The sequence below is a fragment of the Podarcis pityusensis genome, assembly GCF_964106645.2.
Source record: "Podarcis pityusensis genome assembly, chromosome: 14".
Taxonomy (NCBI): Eukaryota; Metazoa; Chordata; class Lepidosauria; order Squamata; family Lacertidae; genus Podarcis; species Podarcis pityusensis.
This window is the reverse complement of record NC_138039.1, coordinates 47,759,333-47,778,640: the sequence shown is the minus strand read 5'-3', so window position 1 is coordinate 47,778,640 and position 19,308 is coordinate 47,759,333. Positions and strand designations below refer to the sequence as shown.

Here is a 19,308-nt window from a genome sequence, read left to right as displayed (position 1 = left end):
CGACAGTAACTGTCTTGCTGATTGTGCCAGTAGTCACTTCTATCTGCTACCATTATATTGCTGGCCCTAATCCTGTACTGCCATTCTGTGACTGGTGGCTTCAGTAATTTTCAGCCCTCTGGTATGCCCTGGGAGTAGAAAGCTAGAGAACTCATCTTTCAGAACAAGCCCCTACTGACAAACAATGCACCCAAAGCAGATCTGAGTTGGAATGAGAGGCCAATCTACACCCAGGGCTGCAGTTTTTGCAGGGTAGTGGCTCAACTTAGGTAGGTAGTCTCACCCCCACCATCTGCCAACTGATGGCACAATAAGTCAGAATGTGGAGACAATACTCTGAGGAAAACCCTGTTTAAGCATAATATATTCATCATTAAAAAAGATGACAATATTTCAAAGTAATTCATTTTTCCTATATACTTTCATTGGGAATTTTAGTACTTAGGTACATTTGCCAACCTAGCAGTTCGAAAGCACGTCAAAGTGCAAGTAGATTAATAGGTACCGCTCCGGCGGGAAGGTAAACGGCATTTCTGTGTGCTGCTCTGGTTCACCAGAAGTGGCTTAGTCATGCTGGCCACATGACCCAGAAGCTGTACGCCGGTTCCCTCGGCCAATAAAGCGAGATGAGCGCCGCAACCCCAGAGTCGGTCACGACTGGACCTAACGGTCAGGTCCCTTTACCTTTACTTTTTTACATCTGCTATGCTCTGCTGAGATTAGTTTACATGGTAACAAAGGATTGCCCAAAAAAACTTTAAAGAATCTTTTTATTGCACCTCATGCTCTAGCAAGTCAGCTCAGAAACTGAGAAGGGGCAGGAGGAACTGGCCCAAATCACATGTCTACAATTCTCTCTACAACTAGCAGCATTCAATGGTTGAACAATATTTTACTATATTAGAATGCAGACACAAAGTTATTAAGAAAATGCCCGTAACAGGTTTCCTATTCCCCATCTGGCTGCAGCTTAAAGTTGTAGTAGATCCAAGCCCCTTCCTCACTCTCTCTTCAACAGGAATTAAATTAGGTTTTCCAAGGGCTGTGTAAGTCAATCAAAATGACCAATGACCCATAAAAAGTGACACAATTTCATTAAATATTAAATAAGTAGATCAGCAAGAAATGTACAGCATATATAGTATTCTATTTTTCCCCATATTATTTAAATTACATTATAAAGAGTATATGCTACAAATTAATATTTAGAAACACTGCATTTCACTGGGCAGGCACAGTACTTGTTTGTAAGTTCAAGCATAAATAAGTAACAGGAAACCTAAAACTCAAGAGTAATATTACCTAAGTGACATTTTATAAGTTTCTAAATCTGCAGAAACGCACAGTTCTAGCATAAAATAATCCTTATGCTTCCATGTCATCTTAAAGTCCAACAGCAGCTAAACAAAATTAACATATATATCAGTAGTCAAACTTTCTTCCTAGCGTCCATCTCCCAAAAATCCTTTTATCAAGTGAAAAGCAGACAATTAATATAAAGCACAATTGATTTAGGTGGTAAAATTTATACACTGCAATGATACAGTGCCCTGGAAGGCCAGCAATCACTATAAGAAAGTCTAAGAGTATAATAGTAGGTATTTGTTTTACTCATATTCCCTCTTTGCTAGATCTAAAGTAGAAGCATGAAACAGAGTTTACTTTGGGTAGGATCCAAAGACCTGCTTAGGTTCTTGCAGGAGACTTTAACCTGATTAGTGGAGTTTTTAAAATTTTCATTGAATAGCTCACTACCATGTACCATCACAAACTGCTTTAGAAACTCCCTCCACGATTGTGGAGAGGGGAAGATTCTGCCAGTGAAAAAGTAATCTAAAGTCCTTGTTCCATGGGTTGCTGGCACTTTAAAAAAATTATTCTTGACTTTGGCTTTAGCTATATCCTGAGCAGCAGCTTCATGGACAGCACTAGCAAAAAAAATTTAATAAAAAAAAATGGGTCACAGCATCTGATCTAAAATATGACTTTCCATTCTTTTCTCCCAGGGAAGTCTGGTTAGATGCCATGCTACATCTTTCAGTTCCATTGCCTCTACATTAGGGGGGAATATCTTACTTGCTTATTCTGTTTCATGGAGTTCTTCTATATCATCCAAGACGCTTGGGTGCAGTTGTTCCCTGCAAGCAGATGGAGACAGCAACAAATAGAATTTTTTAATGGCGTCATCCCCTTATTCAAGGGGAGTTCACAGGCTCAAAATCCTACGTTTTCCAAGAAAAGTAAAAATAATAATACTATACCACACATATTACTTTGTAAATGTTTAAACCTCAAGTGATGGTAATACTAACTGATAAAAATATAGGAATTACAATCCATATGAAAGTTAAGTATCATTATGCAGACAAAACAAAAAAACTCAACTTACACTTGGTGATGTACCAATTACTACTTGTTTATTAATACAGTAAATATCTGAAAGAGGGAGAGGGAGGCGGACATTTTAATGCAGTTATCATCTCCATTTGATTACAGATATTACATTTGGTCACTCAAATGTTAGGAAATTGTACTATTTTGTGATTACACCCACCTCCATGTCTAATAAGCAGCACTTGCACTAGTCCAGTTTTCAACTGTCACCTTCTTTAAAAATGATTCTCTAGCAAACCTAATTCTGTTTCCAACTCTATAGTACACTAGTTTGTAATAAAACTTGACCCTCCTACAGACTTTTAACACAGCTATGTGATCAGAAAAACCACCTCACATGCATTTTCTGACATACAGGCGATCAACACGCACACCATTTTCAGTGCCAGTGCTAGAAATTAACCAGGCACATTTTGTGTCTGGCACAGGTCCAACTGCAACCACGTGGAGATCTCTGGGTGCCAGGTTGGTGCCAGGGGAAAACAAATGTCACTTAGAGAAAGATCTGAAATATTTTCCTTGAAGCTTGAATTTGTTTTATTCTGGATTGTTTTATTTGATGTTTTAATATGTTGCAAACTGCTTTAGGATTTGTAATTTTAAATGTAAAGCGGTACAGAAATGAAATGAATAACAACAACAAACCTCTTTGGGGGGGGGGAGACCCTGGACAATCCATTGTGGCAACCATAACCTAGGTTTAAGGTGCCATTTGGCGATTCGATGATATATCTGGGTTTTTAACACTGGTCAGTGCCGAAAGGGGACTAGGCCGGGAACAGAAGGCACTTGTGCATGAGGCAGTTGGGAACAACAACCCCGCGTAAGCGGGGATTCTTATGTAAACTACATACATTCTTAAGCAATGCTATTAACCACACACCCAGATATTTAGTCTTCTTTTCAATCTTTAAGGCTGATAAACTTTGTAATGTATTTTTACTCTCATCATTCATATTTTTTACCAGAAGTTTGGTTTTATCTTTATTAATTTTAAGACCTGCTGTTTCTCCATTATTTTTTTTCATCTCTTCCAGTGCTTTTGGGATTGACTCTATTGGTTCCTTTACAGATACCACCACGTCATCTGCAAAATTAATTTATATTGTCTCTGTCCCACCCTTATACCTTTAATTTATTGATTACATCTTATTCTTTGCGCCAAAACTTATAAAACTGTTATAAACAATAAAGGTGACAGCGGGCAACATTATCTAGCTCCTTTAGTTATTTTACAATTCTCTGTCAATACATTATTTATTATCAATTTTGCTGATTGATCAGTATATATTACCTTAACTCCTTTTATAAAAGTGTTTCCACAACCCATATATTCCAAAACCTTAAAGATAAAGTCCCAGGAGACATTGTCAAATGCTTTCTCGGCATCTAAAAAGGCCCTCCCTTTCGTTGGTGCTAAACTTCATGCCAGCTCTCTTAACCTGGCTGTCAAATTTACTGATATCGCAATGCTCCTTGGCAGTGTTAGAAACTCAGGCCAAATGGATCTTAAACCTTGGTTGCGGTCGCCACAATGGAATGTCTATTTTTGCAATAAAGTTTTTTTTAATATTTATCATTTCATTTCTATTCTGCTTTATATTTTAAGGAAAAATCTCAATGCAGTTTACAACACATTAAAATATAAAATTAAACAATCCATAAAAAAACAAATTCATGCTTCAAGGGAAATATTTCAGATCCTTCTCTAAGTGACATTTTGCTTTCCCCTATTTATTTACCTACTTAATTTATAAAGCTGCCCCATAGCAGAAGTACTCTAGGGAGCCAGTGTGGTGTTGGGGTAAGAGATTTGAACCAGGACCTGGGAGATCAGTTCAAATCCCCACTCAGTCAAGAAGCTCACTGGGTGACCTTGGGCCAATCAGAGCCTCTTAACCTACGTCACAGGGTTGTTGTAGGGATTGAGGAGGGGTGAATCATGTGCTTTTTGGAGAAAAGGTGGGATATAAATGCAATAAATAAGCTCTTCTGCTTACCAGTTTAAGCACCCTGGGGAGGTCAGCTATATACGATGGCAAATATTTATTTAAAACACTAGTTCATGTAAAGGTAATAAAATTTCTGACATAACTAGTGGGAGATTGTTGGGCAACTGTGAAGCTAGTTCCTTTTCTCTCTGTGTGTGTTGAGTAATTCTATAAAATATTTACATAAGCATTTATATAACCATTAAGGTTGAGATTTTCTGGTTAGACCCAACATCATTCCCAGTGCATTACATTCACGCGTGGAAGCAATTTTTGGAAGGAGACATATACGTGCATCAATCAGTGTCCAAGTAATTAACTTCAAAGCCACAATGCTTTAATTGTATTAGCAATGTAATTGTAAAGTATTAGAACGCTAATAAACACTCCCACTGCAGTATCCCTTAATCATTCAGGCGACTAATACGATGCCTGAATTGAAAATAGCAAACAAACAAGTGCAGCATGCGACAGTTCCTTTTAAGGCGAAAACAGTTGTGAGACACTGTTCGTAGAATAGACAGTAGTGTCAGTCAAACAAAACATCAATTTTCCTCTTCCTGCCTAAGAATTATTATATTTGTCCTTTTCCCCAAAAATGGAGAGAACGTATATAAGATTCTCAAGGCACCTTCCGGTCAGGTGGAGCTATATCAGACACCTTCAGACCTCAACTTTTAGGATACAACAACTCCTGGCTCCATGCCTCCACATCATCCAAAACAAAAGCGTAGGGGACCAAAGACAGGCCTTTTTACCTTGCATGTGTGACACAGTTCCCAGAGTTCTGCCAGGTGCAGCCTTCACTTTCTTTTCAGCATTACATTACAATGTTTTTACTTGACCAGGCCTTTAAAGTTTGTTTTGTTCTTCTATGCTGCTGTTTTAGCTTCATGCTGTGACTTGTGGGATGTTACTGTATTTTTATGTGATTCTTTGTTAGCTCATCCGAGAGTCACAAATAAATATTTTAAATAAAATAAATACAGAAGATGAAACTCTTCTCCAGAAGTAGACAACCTGACAGGTTAAGTTCTCATAGACCAAGAATAATAACAACCATGCCCTAGCACCACAGACACCAAAGGAACTGTCCTCTGAATTTTTCATGTAATTATCACCTAAGACAAATATTGCATTTCTAAATATATATAAAAGTAGGTCCTACAGACATACATTGATGGAACGTATCTCGTAGCAGCAGAAGAAATTCCAGTCATTACAATTATATTTTTGCCATTCCAAAAAATATAAATGAACCTTAAGAACTGTTCGCCCTTCATTTCTTTAAAAAAAAAAAAAGTATAGCAAACATAGGGTAAGAGGAAAATAAGATGCTTGGGTCATTCCATATCAAGTGATCCAATTTTTTTTACCACATGTCATCCAATTTTCTTAATATTTTGTACACTTGTTGAGTTATCAAAACTAAGTTCAAATCTAAAAATTTAAATTTTTGTTTCATCCCATTTGAAATTATGGGGGTTTGAAAATTCAAAAGAATGACAATTTTGGCCTTGCCTAACTACACACAAATGTCAAAAGCTCAGCCCAGAATTGAGATATTTCAAAACTAAAAATACCAATCTCTTCAGAACTTCATGGGCTTTAATGTGATATGTCATATGACTGACTTACTTTAAATTTTAAAGTTCAGTTACAAAATTTACAATTTTAAAAAGTGTTTTTAAAAACTTAGTATGATTAAAAATGTCAAAAATGTATTAGTGATTATTTTTAGGAGCTACCTGCAAAATTTCATATTGGGATCTCAATGGGATCACACTTTTAAAAATATATTTTGTAAATACATGCCCTATTGGGTTCTAATTAGGATACCAATCCTTGAAGCAGAACATAAAAAAGTAAACAAGACTTCAAACTATAATATCAGTTACTCCAGGCATTTCGTTAGAAAGCTAGTAAGACTTTTCTTTTACAAATGTGTGTTCTAAAGCAGCATAATAGCTTCCTGTTACATGATAGATATTTTTTTTTTGTAGGGGAGAGCTCAACAACTCGAGTGTTGGTGATCTCAGGTATTGGTGGGGCATGTTCCACTGCTGCCCGTGCACCACACCACCTCGCTGCCCCAGACACTGGCAGGGGTTACTATGCCAGTGACTTGAATATTTAATAAAATATCAAGGTTGTTCTGTATGATGTTTAAAATATTGATTTCTTGATTTTGGGTTCAAAAAAAAGGGGTTGTCTTATACATGGATAAATACGGTGTGTGCGCGCACACATGTATAACAAACAATTAAAAAATAAAATTAAGCACAACAGAAGGAATACTGGTATCCTTCAGTATAATATAAAGTTTTGACTACACCATGCAGTTTTCAAGAAACAGATATAAAGAAATATTTGTGAATCAGCATCTTCAGCAGCTTGAGTTATCATGGCTTAAATATGTATGAACTCAGAACAGCCAAGTTAGCATTTTAAAAGATTAAAAATGCAGGGGGGGGGGGAGACTGTGGCAGCAGAACGTCTTCAGATTTTTCATATCAAGCCAATACAACATTATATACATTTGGCTTTGTGCTTTATTATTCACCTGTAATCGCCTTTTACAATCATCTCAAGGTGATATGCAATGAAACAGCAGTTACAAATTTTAGTAATATAATTTTAATATACAGTAGCTCCATGTGTGATGTAACACCTTCCAGTTAAAGCTCCTTATCTAGCTTTCTTCATCAAACACATCTGAGGCTGTGAGTGTCCAGAACACAGATAGGCTAGGATAGAGGTTTTCAACCTTTTTGAGTCCACAGCTCCCTTAACCAACTCCATTCTTTCTGCAGAACCCCTATGGGGCTCAGGAGTCCAGTTATGTCACCCCTTGCATGCAGAGTCAGCAGCCCCTCACCCCTTTTTGAACACCCTCCCTTGTGGAGTGTTCTCTCAGCCTCCTCTCCTCTCCTTGGGAATCCTCCGGGAAGCTACCGCTGCCATCCCTGGTCTCTGAGCTGCCCCTCCTTGCCCCAAAGAGGGGTGCCTCCCAGAGGCACCATTTGCCTGCGGAGCTTATAGCCAGGGCTGCTGTCATAAACAGCTGTGCAAGCCTTTGGGAGGCAGATGCAAGAGGGCATCAGAGGGAGGAAAGGAAAGAAAAGAGGGACAGAGGCTAGTGTTGCCCGCAGCACCCTGATGAGTCATTCAAGGCATCCCAGGGTGCCACGGCACACAGGTTGAAAACCCCTGGGATAGGACAAATATTCAATGCAAACAAGTTGGCTGGTGGTTCATTCACCCAGATGGAAGATGGAATTATACTCTGAGTATGGAAAGACTTGCCTAATTGACCACAGATTTAGGCAGATGGAGCAACCTGCCCCTCAGCTTCTGCAGCAGAGTGACTCTGCTTAAAACAAACATTCTCTCCTATATATACCCCAATGACATTGCTAGTGCATCTCTTTTGCAAGTTTTTGTAGGAACTCCTCTTCTCCAAGATTTTCACTTTAAAAAATGCAACTGGCGGAGGGCTTTGCATTCTCTTGACTTCAAAATGTACTTCAGGGTCTGCTTATTGCTTAGCATTCAAAAGTAGCAATGGCTGCCACCAGCTGATGCTGTTCCTGCACAACCTTATAATTCTTTTATCTGACTCTGCTTTGAGGATTGAATGCTCTTGGATCCATGTATGTAAGGGGAAAAGTCATCCTACCTACCATGTCAGCAACACAAAAAACACATTGCTATACAATCCTTTACAACACTTTATAGAAGTGTCAAGAAATTTTGGGGTGAAGGGGCCTCAACACATGTGAACAATCAATGGGTCAGCATGTAGAATTCTTTCCTTTCTCAAGATACCAAAAAATCCCCAGCAACCCCTTTGTCCTCTTGTTCAATTAAAGTATCTCTTGACCACCCTGCTTCATCCTGAGGCCCTTAGCGCAGCTGAGTTCCTTGAGTTACTGGAATATCTGATCACCTCAACACATCTTTCAAAATCTGTTATTTCTATATAAAGCTCTAATTTGACAAAACCAACTTTGATTTACGTGGATAAGAGGAATGGAATGAACATTTGGAATAACCGATGCATGAGTGGCAATGGAAGGATATTCTGGTGTCTGTGCAATTAACTTCTTCAGATCTCAGATTGCACTTAATACAACAAAAATAATTTTCACAAAGTATCACCACCACCTCTTCCAGAACTTGACAGAGAAGCAGAGATTGGATTCTGCATGTATTGATGGTGACAAATACCTGGAAGAATGCTCTCCACTACTGACTGTGCAGTGCTTAGAAGATTTCTCAACATTAGCTGCATATGAGAAAGCAACCCAACAGCAGCAACTGGAAGGAAAATTGTCTGATATTTGGGCTTTGTATTTATATGAATTTTCATGAGGAAGTACTGACTGACAGGACTTGCTTACAGCTCCAAGTGGTGTGACTGGACTGGATCCCTAGCTTTCTGTTCTTGCATTGTTTAAAGGACTGATCACTGTCTTTTCAGTGTACATGTATGTGCTTTTGTTCTATGAGAAATTGTTTAAAACTGAATAAAAACATTGGATGGTATTCAACTGAGTTTTATCCTGAGCAGACTCACTGAAATTAATGGCTCTACCTTAGACATGTTCATTAATTGCAGTTTGTTTACTCTGAGTAAAACTTAGCTGAATACCACCCACTGGTTAAAAAGTCATGATGTGTGCTTACTAAATTCCTTGCTTAGGTTATTTATTTGTTCTCCATCTCTTCTGGTAGTTAAACTTGGAGAGAAATGTCATTTATTCAGGAGATTGGAAACTTATTGCATGAAACCTATTTCTGGCCTCTCCAATAATACATACAGGAGCTAAATCTCAGCTGGTTTTTTGGTCATTAGACAAAAAAATTTGTAACTTTGTCAGCAACTTGCAACATGGCATACCGTAACACTAAAAAGGAAACACCTTAATCAACATTTCATTCCATGAAAGAAGAGGCCACACATATCAGGGAGAATGCTATCCATGCTAAACTTGTAGAGCAAAATATACATATTGCTTAAAGAATAAACAGACTTAATTGGGATATGCAGGGGGAAAGAAAGAGAACAAATTTATGGAACCACAGAAAGGGGGAGGGAAGTTGAAGACTGATATCTAAGAATTGTTTCCTTTTTTGCTGAAATGTTTATTTGTTATAAATGAAAATCATAATTTTTTTTAATGTGTTCTGCTTAAACCAAAACATGCTAAATTTCAGTACAAACTTGTAGTTTTGTGATTAATTAGGGTAGAGAAATCAGAACTGGGAAATGTTACACAGTAATATTATTCAGTAAAGACAACGTTGCAATTTTAGTAGTAGTAGCATGAGCCAAGGAATCCGTTTTAGATTTCACCTTGCCTTAAGTAAGCTACTACGGTAATGCCTCCGCGAACATCTACCTCGTCTAGCATCCATTCCGGCGAACGTCTGCAGCAAACCCGGGAGTACCGGAACGAGTTACTTCCGGGTTTGCCACTCGCACATGTGCAGAAGCGCTAAATTGCACTTCACGCATGCACAGAAATGCAAACCACTCCATGCACATGCGCAGACACGGCACTTTGCCCTGCGTCCTTTTCGGCTAGCGGCTAGGGCTCCGGAATGGATCCCAGCCACAAAATGAGGTACGACTGTACATTCTTAGCTTTTGCAAGTCCAATTGCAACAAAGAAGTGGAAGTAATCCTGACATCTCTTAATAACATGGCTATTTTAAGATTGATAATATAGGTAATAATATTTATACACTCTCAATCAAGTCCAGTAAGCCATGGTGAGCTTTAAGCCACGCAAACCCTAAATTGAAATCTATACATCAGACTGCACTCTTTGGTGTTATCTCTGCTTTGGCTAAACCCATGGTTTATGGTGACAAAAAATAGATGCAGAAAGACTCTGGTTCATGTACTGTTCCTTGCCTCTTCCAGTGCAGTTAGAAGGAGGAAATTGGAAACCTTCACTTCCATTTTTTATTAACCACAGTTAGTTAATCTTAACTATGGCTTGTTTCAACAAACATTAGCTATAATTTATTATTATTACTATTTATTAAATTTGTATACCACCCTTCATCTGTGGATCTCAGGGCTGCTCACAAGATAAAAACAAAATAATAATAAAAACAAACGCAAAGCAAACAAATAGTCCCCCTTCCATCAACACATTTAAAAGGATATAGGATGTTAATGAGCCTGGTCGAAGAGCAATGTTTTCACCTGATGCCTAACAGGATTGCGGTTGTATGCTCAAACTATCTTGTCCTGGTGAGCAACCTGGCTGTACCAGCTGAAGTTTCTGAACCGTCTCCAGAGGCAGCCCTACGTATAACACATTGCAGTAATCTAACCTAGAGGTTACCAGAGTACAGACAACAGTAGTTAGGCTATTTCTGTCCAGATAGGGGCACAAGCTGGGCCACCAGCCAAAGCCAATGGAAGGCATTTCATGCCACTGAGGCCACCTTAGCCTCAAGAGACAGCAAAGGATCCAGAAGAACCAATCCAAGCACCTTGTCCACATCCTCAAACCTTACTAATGGAAACTAATCCAACACAACAGGATAGGACAGTGCTGTGGACACCGCTTGAGATTCATCTGTAGTGGAGTTTGCCTTTAAAATCAGCTATTAAATTTATTTTTACTTTCAAACTCATGTAAAATCTCCATAAAGGTTGGTTTTAAAAATGTGAATGGGGGTTGGTACTTAACTAAAACCAATTATAGGAAGCTAACACTGTAAAATGTACAATATAAATATTTCTAAATCTAGAGAACCATACTTTATATCTTTGGTAGTTTAACAGATCTAGCAAACAGTGGCACTGTAAAGACATTTTATACCCGTAGAACTTACCATTCTTTAAAAAGCACTCCTGCTTCTGCTTAGAACCTGGAAGCTTAACTATTATAATGCTGAATTATTACTTCTGTGGTGTATTTTCTGTGTCATGCGAGCACCTTCCTTTTTTTTTTTTTAAATGATATTTATTGAAAATTTTTGAATTACAAAAGAAAACAAAAAAGAAAAAGAGAAAGAAAAAACAAAGAAAAAACAAACCACAGTCAAACAATACACATTAATAAAAATAAAAATCAAAAAATAACACAACACGCTCAAAAAATAAAAATATACCACAAACATTTAAAAACAAATCCAATATTCTCAAATCCTTAACTGTCATTACCTTCTTTCTTTGACCTCCTCCTCCTCCCTTTTTTTGTATCCTGGTTATTAATTGTTGCAGCAAATCCTTTCCATACTTCATAATATTCTGTCATTACTTTACCTTACTCTATTTTAATCTTATCTTACTATAAAAACCTTAAAGCTTAAAACTTAAATCTTATTTTTACCAATTTCTCATAACCATAATATTCTTACATAATTCTTTAAACATTTTTGCTAAAGCCAAATAATTTCGTTCCAACATTTTTCTAACATTCATCAATTTTATAAAACAATCCTAATAAAAAAGTAACAAAAAAGAAACAATCCAATCTTCATCCAGCGTCTCTTCCTCCTGGTCCCGGGTTTTGTCAGTCCTTTCTATCTCATCAATCTAGCGCATTAACCTGGCAATCTTATGTCCGAGGCCCTTAAGTCCCTTCCATGTCCCTTCCGCAGCTCTTCTTCATATTTATAGCTGTATTTTCCTTTATCTCCTGCTCCTTTCACTCTTGGGAACTCCAGCTTGACAATGCTTTTGACCCATCTCGACAAATCAGCCCCTTTTCCATAGTCCAGACTAAGCTCCATGTGGTATTTAAGAACATGTTTCAAAGTCCCTCCAAAATTAAGAGCCCCCACAACCCCAAATATCTCACGGCCCATTGCCAGACTTGAAAAGTCCAAACCTCCCTGCATAGGGGGGTCTATCCAACCCCCCATTTCCAAACCCAACCAAACTTTATCTTTCCAAATCTGGCTTTTACCAAGTTCATTTGTCAAATCCAAGAATTTGTGTTCCTGCTGGGCCACAGCTCCCTCCATCTCTGGCGCCCAAGATTCAGAAACATCCTCTTCCTTCATCTGTTCTGTCAGGGCACACTCCTGATCTGATTCCTGGGTGGGCTCTATATAATTTCCCACTGCCTGTCCAAAATTTCTGATCGCGTCAGTCATAAAATCCGTCTTCTCATGTAGCTGTTCCAGTAGGGCACTTGTTTTACAGAAAACACACAACAGAGCTTCTGAATACATTGTCCTGCAAGGTCAGAAGTCTATTCCCACGATCGTAATCTGTAACAGCTGCGAGCTCCCCAATTCAGAATTGGTTACAGTTTCACAGGCTCCCTCTAGGGGAAGAACTTCTGTTTGTTCTTTTCTTTTAAAAACAGATCTAACAACAAAGTTTCCTTTTTCAGATATTTTGTCAATATTTGTTCCTTTAAGATGCGAAGGGGAACAATGGAGTCACTATGTTTCTCTTCTTTTAGCTATCTGTCAGAAACGTTTGTCTCTGGTCAATGAGCTTCAAAAAACGTCAGTCCTGACACCCCGCTCCAGGATCAAGACGGTGGAAAGTTACTTTGCTTTACACTCACTTCTGCAGGTTTAAACAGTCCGAAAAAAATCCCCCCTCTTCTCCTGCTTCCGAAGGGGGTTCAACAATTTAAAATGATGAAAGTTGATCCTTTACAAGCGATTTTCAGAACTCTAGTTTGCCATGTCTTTGCTTTAATCTATCTACAAAGAAACGGAAGGCTGACTTCCTGTTTAGACCTTCCCGTTTCAATGTCAAATTGAAATAAACTTTTAAGTCCAATTTTCCTTTCAGCTCACAAATCCTTATTTAAAGTCCAATTGTCCGAAATTTAAGTACTCACGGGTGATTGTTTTAAAAGCCAAATTGTCCCAGGAAAAAGGCAGCGCTCTCCGGCAACGGAAGAAGCAGTTGACTCTCAGCACCGCGCCACTTCCCCCTCTTCGCTCCGGAGCCCATTAGTGGGTTCCTTTGCGGGTTGGGGGGGCGCTAAAGGTGCCCGCCGAGTCCCATGGTCACAGGCTTCATCCGCCTGTGATTTTTGAATGGGTCCCCGCTTCGCTGTAGTGGAAAAGACCCGTTTCCCGTGGAGCTGGTCCCTCCAGATCAGAGGGAGTCCGCCATTACTGATGGCGCCACCCCGGAAGTCCATGCGAGCACCTTCCAACTGGCTTCCTATGCATTTTAGTATAAAAATCATGCATGCCACACAAGGTAACATTAGCAGTGACTAGGCAGCTGTGCAAGGACTGTGTTCATCAAAATACATTTACTTACTACCATGGCTTTGTCCTGAAACTCACCAGCAAGTTAACCCAATTCAAAGCTACTCCAGTGCCATACATAACTAACACAAGTGTGAGGTTGGAGTAACACTGACACCAAGACAGATGTGCTGAAATGTGGTGCATGCCAAATCCTTTCTAGTGTTAAAAGGACTAGAAGCCATTCATCCCGATCTGATGTAGTCAAATTTCAAATATATTATATTCTATTTCCCACATACGTTCATTCTAAAGCTGTAACTACTATTACTGTAGATTGCATTTATAGAAAAGGCACCAGCAAAGCAATATGCCATATTTTTCCGTCTATAAGACACCCCCATGTATAAGACGCCCGCTATTTTGGGGGACTCTGATTTCAGAAAATGTGGGGGGGGGATCTATCCATGTATAAGACGCTCCCAAATTTTGGATATCATTTTTTAGGGGCGAAACCTAGTCTTATACACGGAAAAGTGCAGTAGTTACAGTATGTGTCTAACTGTAACCATGACAAAAATTTAACACAATTTTGAGGGGAGGGTATTTTGAATTATGAAATAAAGTTACACTGTTAGAATTTAATGCTTAACAGGGTAATCGCTGAGGCCTTTGCAAAAGACATGAGGGGAAAGTGACAGGATAATATTGCCAACAGCTTTATGAACTGACTTTATTTACCGGTGACTCTCAAGGTCAAGTTAGAGTAAGGGGATTTGTTTTCCAAAACAAGTGAAGAAAATAATATCAAGAACAATTATGCAATAACTGTGGATTAAGCAAGTTGGAAGCAATATGAAAAATAACAGTACTACAAAAGCCCCCAATACAAATGTAGAGCACTAATATAATGAAAAGGAAATAATTTTATTCTTTAAAATAGCAGAATTTAATTCACATTAGGAAAGCTGAGATGGTGGCTCACCAGACACATTATTTTTTAAGTTTGTATTTCCCACCAAGGTTTTTAACATATCATATACATACAGGTGTAAAAAGAAAAAAAAAATTAGAATGCAAATTTATTAAAGAAAAAAGAAAAAGAGGAAAAATGCAAGGAGGGACCTATAACTGAAGGTGGATCCTTTCATTTCTACATACCTAGAGGCAGCGCCACCTACCAAAAATGGGTATTGAATATGCCCTCTCTATAATTACCCATGCTAGGGTAATTCATAGAAAAAGAAACTCACCACAGATTCTAAAACGCTGTTTATCTGACAAGACTGAAACTAGTCATCTAATTTATTGGTTTATCAATGACAATTCTGCTTGAGACAGTAGAGCTGGGACAGGTAGTGAGGGCAGGAGTTAACTGTACAAGTTATGGAACTGTACAAATTATGGAACATATGTAAGAAACCATGCAACTATTGAGCCAAACAGAACAAAATATAATAATTTTCACTTAACTCTTCACATACGAGTTATAGCATTTAAGAATCTCACCATCGGGGGGGAACCAGTTGATCTGGGAGGCAGCTTTTTTTAAAAGCAGACGCATGTGTTTCTCTACACAGGATCACAGACAGTAGATCAGTGACAATAACTGATTTTATCACTAATCAAAAGAACAGCACTGCAACCAAGTAAAAGTCATTATGAAAGCTGGCTTTCGATATTCTCACCTATGAACAATCCTCACATACTTGCTTGGTTTTGAGATACCATGGCTTTTATGAATTCACAGAAGCATTTGCAGAACGGAAACCCTACTATAACATTTACTTTATAAAAGGCAAAAAAATTCCCACCCATTTCCATAACAGCAATATGGCTTCAGAATTTGTGTAAAATGAAGCTGACTATACAAACTATAGAAAATATACCTATAGAAAATAGCTGGTCAATTAACAGATTTGAAAGTTACCAATAAATTGCTATTCTCTTAAAATGTTTGAGTTCTTTCATATTGTTAAACAAAGTATTATAAATTAAAATTAAATGAGAGATGCAGACTAAGAAGCGGATGTGGTTAATCCCAAGAAGCAGTTGGACAGTTGTCCAACTTCACTTCCAATGCGATTCAACCACTTTTAAGTTACCATGGAGGCATCTTCCAAATCATTAATCTCTCACTCTCTCTATTAAAAGGTCAACTGTGTGCAATGTCTTTCATTTTTTCCACCTACTTTCTGGTCAGTCTTGGCTCACAGTGTCATTAAATGAGACTTCTTCTGCCTCTAAACTTCATCCCCCAATAACAAGCTAAGGAGAACTCATTAGGCTGGATCCAGGCTAAGTTAGAAGATTTCAATGGGATTCAATTACAACTGACTTAATCTGGAATCTGGACCCAATCCACTGAGTCAATCCCTTCATTTTTTAAGACTAGTTCTACCACCACTCCTCTTTTATGTAGAATAAAAAATGAGCAATACATTCTCATTAGCCAAATCCCGTTTTTGAAAGCAGAATATATTTGTCAAAAACAAACCCAACAACACCTTGATCACAGAATCTTTAGACAACTTGTTACCATATCCATGATTATTAGATCATGGCCACAGGCAAGACACTGGTACATGTCTCCAACTGTCAAAGTGAATTTAATCCATTAACTTCAGAAGATAACAATGGACGAGGCTGTTTTCCAGAGGAAATTGATTTGGGAATATTTTTCCCACCTGACAAGCAGTTTGTTGTGCCTACTTGGCTGCAAAGGTTTTAAACACCATGACTTTATAAAAGAATATATGCATATAATATTGATCAAGCATATAAATTCATTTGATTACATTTAACTGTAACAAGGTTTATAAGTATTAATGTCTAAATTTCATGTTTTCAGTTTAATATAATAAGGTTAATTGTAACTTGAAGAAAGACTCCTCAATTGTTGTATTAACATGAATCTTCTGCGTTATGGTAATAGTAGCTGGCTGGAAAAGGTGCCTGAAAAAAATATTCTATGCCCTAGAATAAAACACCTATGCAAAATGGTTGCCTCCTGTATATTATTCTCAAACTCCAACCCTTTTATTGTAGAACAAGAACAGTAACAATTAAATACAAACAAAACATAAGGTAAATAAGCCAGTTTTGACCAGTTTTATAAAGATTGTATAAAGGTTCACAGTGTTGAACAGCTATCAGCAAGCTTCACTGGGAGAGACTCCCATAAAGTAGGAGCTGGAAGATACAGTTCCAGTTTATAGCCCAAACAGCTCCTGTCCAAGATCACATCCGTTGAGGGCCCTCTAGCATCTCAACTGACAGGATGACTTGGGTTGGCAACAGTGTTAAATCAAGACCTTTTAGGGCTCTAAAAGGTAAAATCCAGCTTCTATTGCAGGATCTGCTGGAACTTAGGGATATCACTGGATACGATAAACCTGAACTCGTAAAGACACACTTTTGAGATGTTTATAAGATATAATTTAAGAGGGACATCTACAGCACTGGTGAGGAACTTCCATGCCACTGGTTGGTAGTACTGAGTATGGCACACAGGTAGGGCACTGTTGCTTCCGAACACTAAGCATTGCTGCCCGTTACTGAAAGGGAGTCACAGGAAGCTCACTACACTGCAGGAATGGTGACAGACGTGTTGGATTGGCAGCATGTCACAACACACTGAACTCCCCACAGCTCTCCCTCTGAGGAACTGAAGACACTCAGTGTTTAGAAGGGAAAAGAGCAATGGCACCCTACCTGTACCACCCCACCAACCACAACTGCCACAATCCTATTTAGGCCCATCAGGCATTGGAGGTTGGGCTTCCAGGTTGCTTGGGGTGAAGTTCCGCCACATTTCCCAGGTATGGTATCACATTCATGTTCAGTGAATGGCTGCAAAGGAAGGAAAACTAGGAGCACAATCCTAAGATTCTTACTTTGCAGGCAAAATTCAGCACTTTTTAAATTTGGAGCCTTTTCTTGTCACTGCATATGCCGCCAGAAAGAGTGTCATATTCAAACATCTCTGATCTCAGAGGCTCCAAAGAAAGAATCTTAAATTTTAGCAGTCAATTTTATCACTTGAAATTGGCAGCTGTCAATTTCTATTTATCATCACAGCTCCATTAGTAGGAGCTGCAAAATAACTTTCAAGGTGAGGTCATTAATCAACAATTTTTTACTGCATTTGCATATGACATATGGCTCTATACAAGGAAGATTTCTGGAGGTCTTGTACCAGTGTAGTGAGAGACATTCCCACATCAATTTAAAAGATGGCCCGGGGGGCGGGGAGCGTTGGTGGGAACTTTCAAGTGTGCTTTGTTCTAGCCTTCCTTTCCTGACAAAATGAGCCAACATTCTTGTGAAGCAACACACATAATGCCATTGCAATAGTGGTATCCTGCAACAAGCACATTTGAAACTAACTTTTAATTTCCCCAGGCCCCTTCCTTAAAGCAGAGCAGCACTTTATGTTTATACATCACCCATTTGTCTCATTAGACATTCTAGATGTTTTACAATACTGCAAAAATAGATTTAAAAGAATAAAAACAACAATAGTGATAAAATTAAATCCAAGTTAAATGCAAAAACTGTTGGTTGGCAAGGAAAATAAAAAGGTATATAAAGGGAGAATTCCTTGGATGCCAATACCCAGGTTTGGGACAAGTACTCTTTGTCGAGAGAACCTGAGCAGAGATTTAAAATCAAATCTTCAAAAAACGGAAAAAGGAAGACCCAGGTAACTACCGACCTGTGAGATTGACATTAATACCATGGAAGGTCCTAGAACAGATAATCCAACTGTCAGTCTGTGAGCATTTAGGAAAGGAAGCTGTGATTACCAAGACCCAGCATGGGTTTCTCAAAAATAAGTCATGTCAAACCAATCTGATCTCTTTTGATGGAATTACAAACTTGGTGGATCAGGGAAATGCTGTAGACATAGTGTATCTTGATTTCAGTAAGGCTTTTGACAAATTCCCCCATGATATTCTCATGAGGAAACTGGTAAAATGTGGGTTGAGTAAGATGACTGTTAGGTGGATCTGTAGCTGGTTGACTGACCAAACCCAGTAAGTACTCATTAATGGTTCCTCATAATCCTGGGAAATAGTGACAAGTGGGGTGCTGCAGGGTTCTGTCCTGGGCCCATTGTTGTTCAACATCTTTATAAATGACTTGGATGAAGGAATTGAGGGGATGTTCATCCAATTTGCAGATGACAGCAAACTGGGAGGGGTAGCTAATGCTGCAGAAGACTGTCAGAATTCAAAATGACCTGAACAGATTGGATATTGACAAGATGGAACATATGCAGAGAAAGGCAACCAAGATGATCAAGGGCTCTAGAAACTAAGCCTTATGAGGAACGCTTGAAGGAGCTGGGTCTTTCCAGGCTAAACATACTATCATTTCTCCTCTCAAGTCTCCACTTTTCCAGGCTCAAGAGGAGACTGAGAGGAGAAATGATAGTCTTCAAATATCTTAAGGCCTGTCACATGAAAGAGGGAGCATGCTTGTTTTCTCCTGCTCTGGAGGAGATGACTCTATCCAATGGTTTCAAATTACAAGAAAGGAAAAACTTTCTGACAGTAACAGCTGTTCAGCAGTGGAACAGACTCCTACAAGAGGTGTTGGTCTCTCCTTCCTTGAACGTTTTGAAACAGAGTTTGGATGGCCATCTGTCATGGATGCTTTAGCTAAGAGTCCTGCATCACAGGGGGTTGGACTAGATGACCCTTGGGTCCTTTCCAACTCTACAATT

At 38.6% G+C, this 19,308-nt stretch overlaps 1 protein-coding gene across 17 annotated transcripts in view; it reads right to left on the bottom strand.

Annotated features, from left to right (window-relative positions):
* Positions 1 to 19,308, bottom strand: part of TCF12 (transcription factor 12) — a 236,997-nt gene that overhangs the window by 109,842 nt on the left and 107,847 nt on the right. For 2 of the 17 annotated variants that reach the window (XM_080980734.1, XM_080980733.1), the window contains exon 3: positions 2,077 to 2,138. The exons of the other annotated variants lie outside the window; for them this stretch is intronic. The gene's annotated coding sequence lies outside the window, so the exon portion shown is untranslated. The remainder of the gene's footprint in view (positions 1 to 2,076; positions 2,139 to 19,308) is intronic. 17 annotated transcript variants of the gene reach the window in all.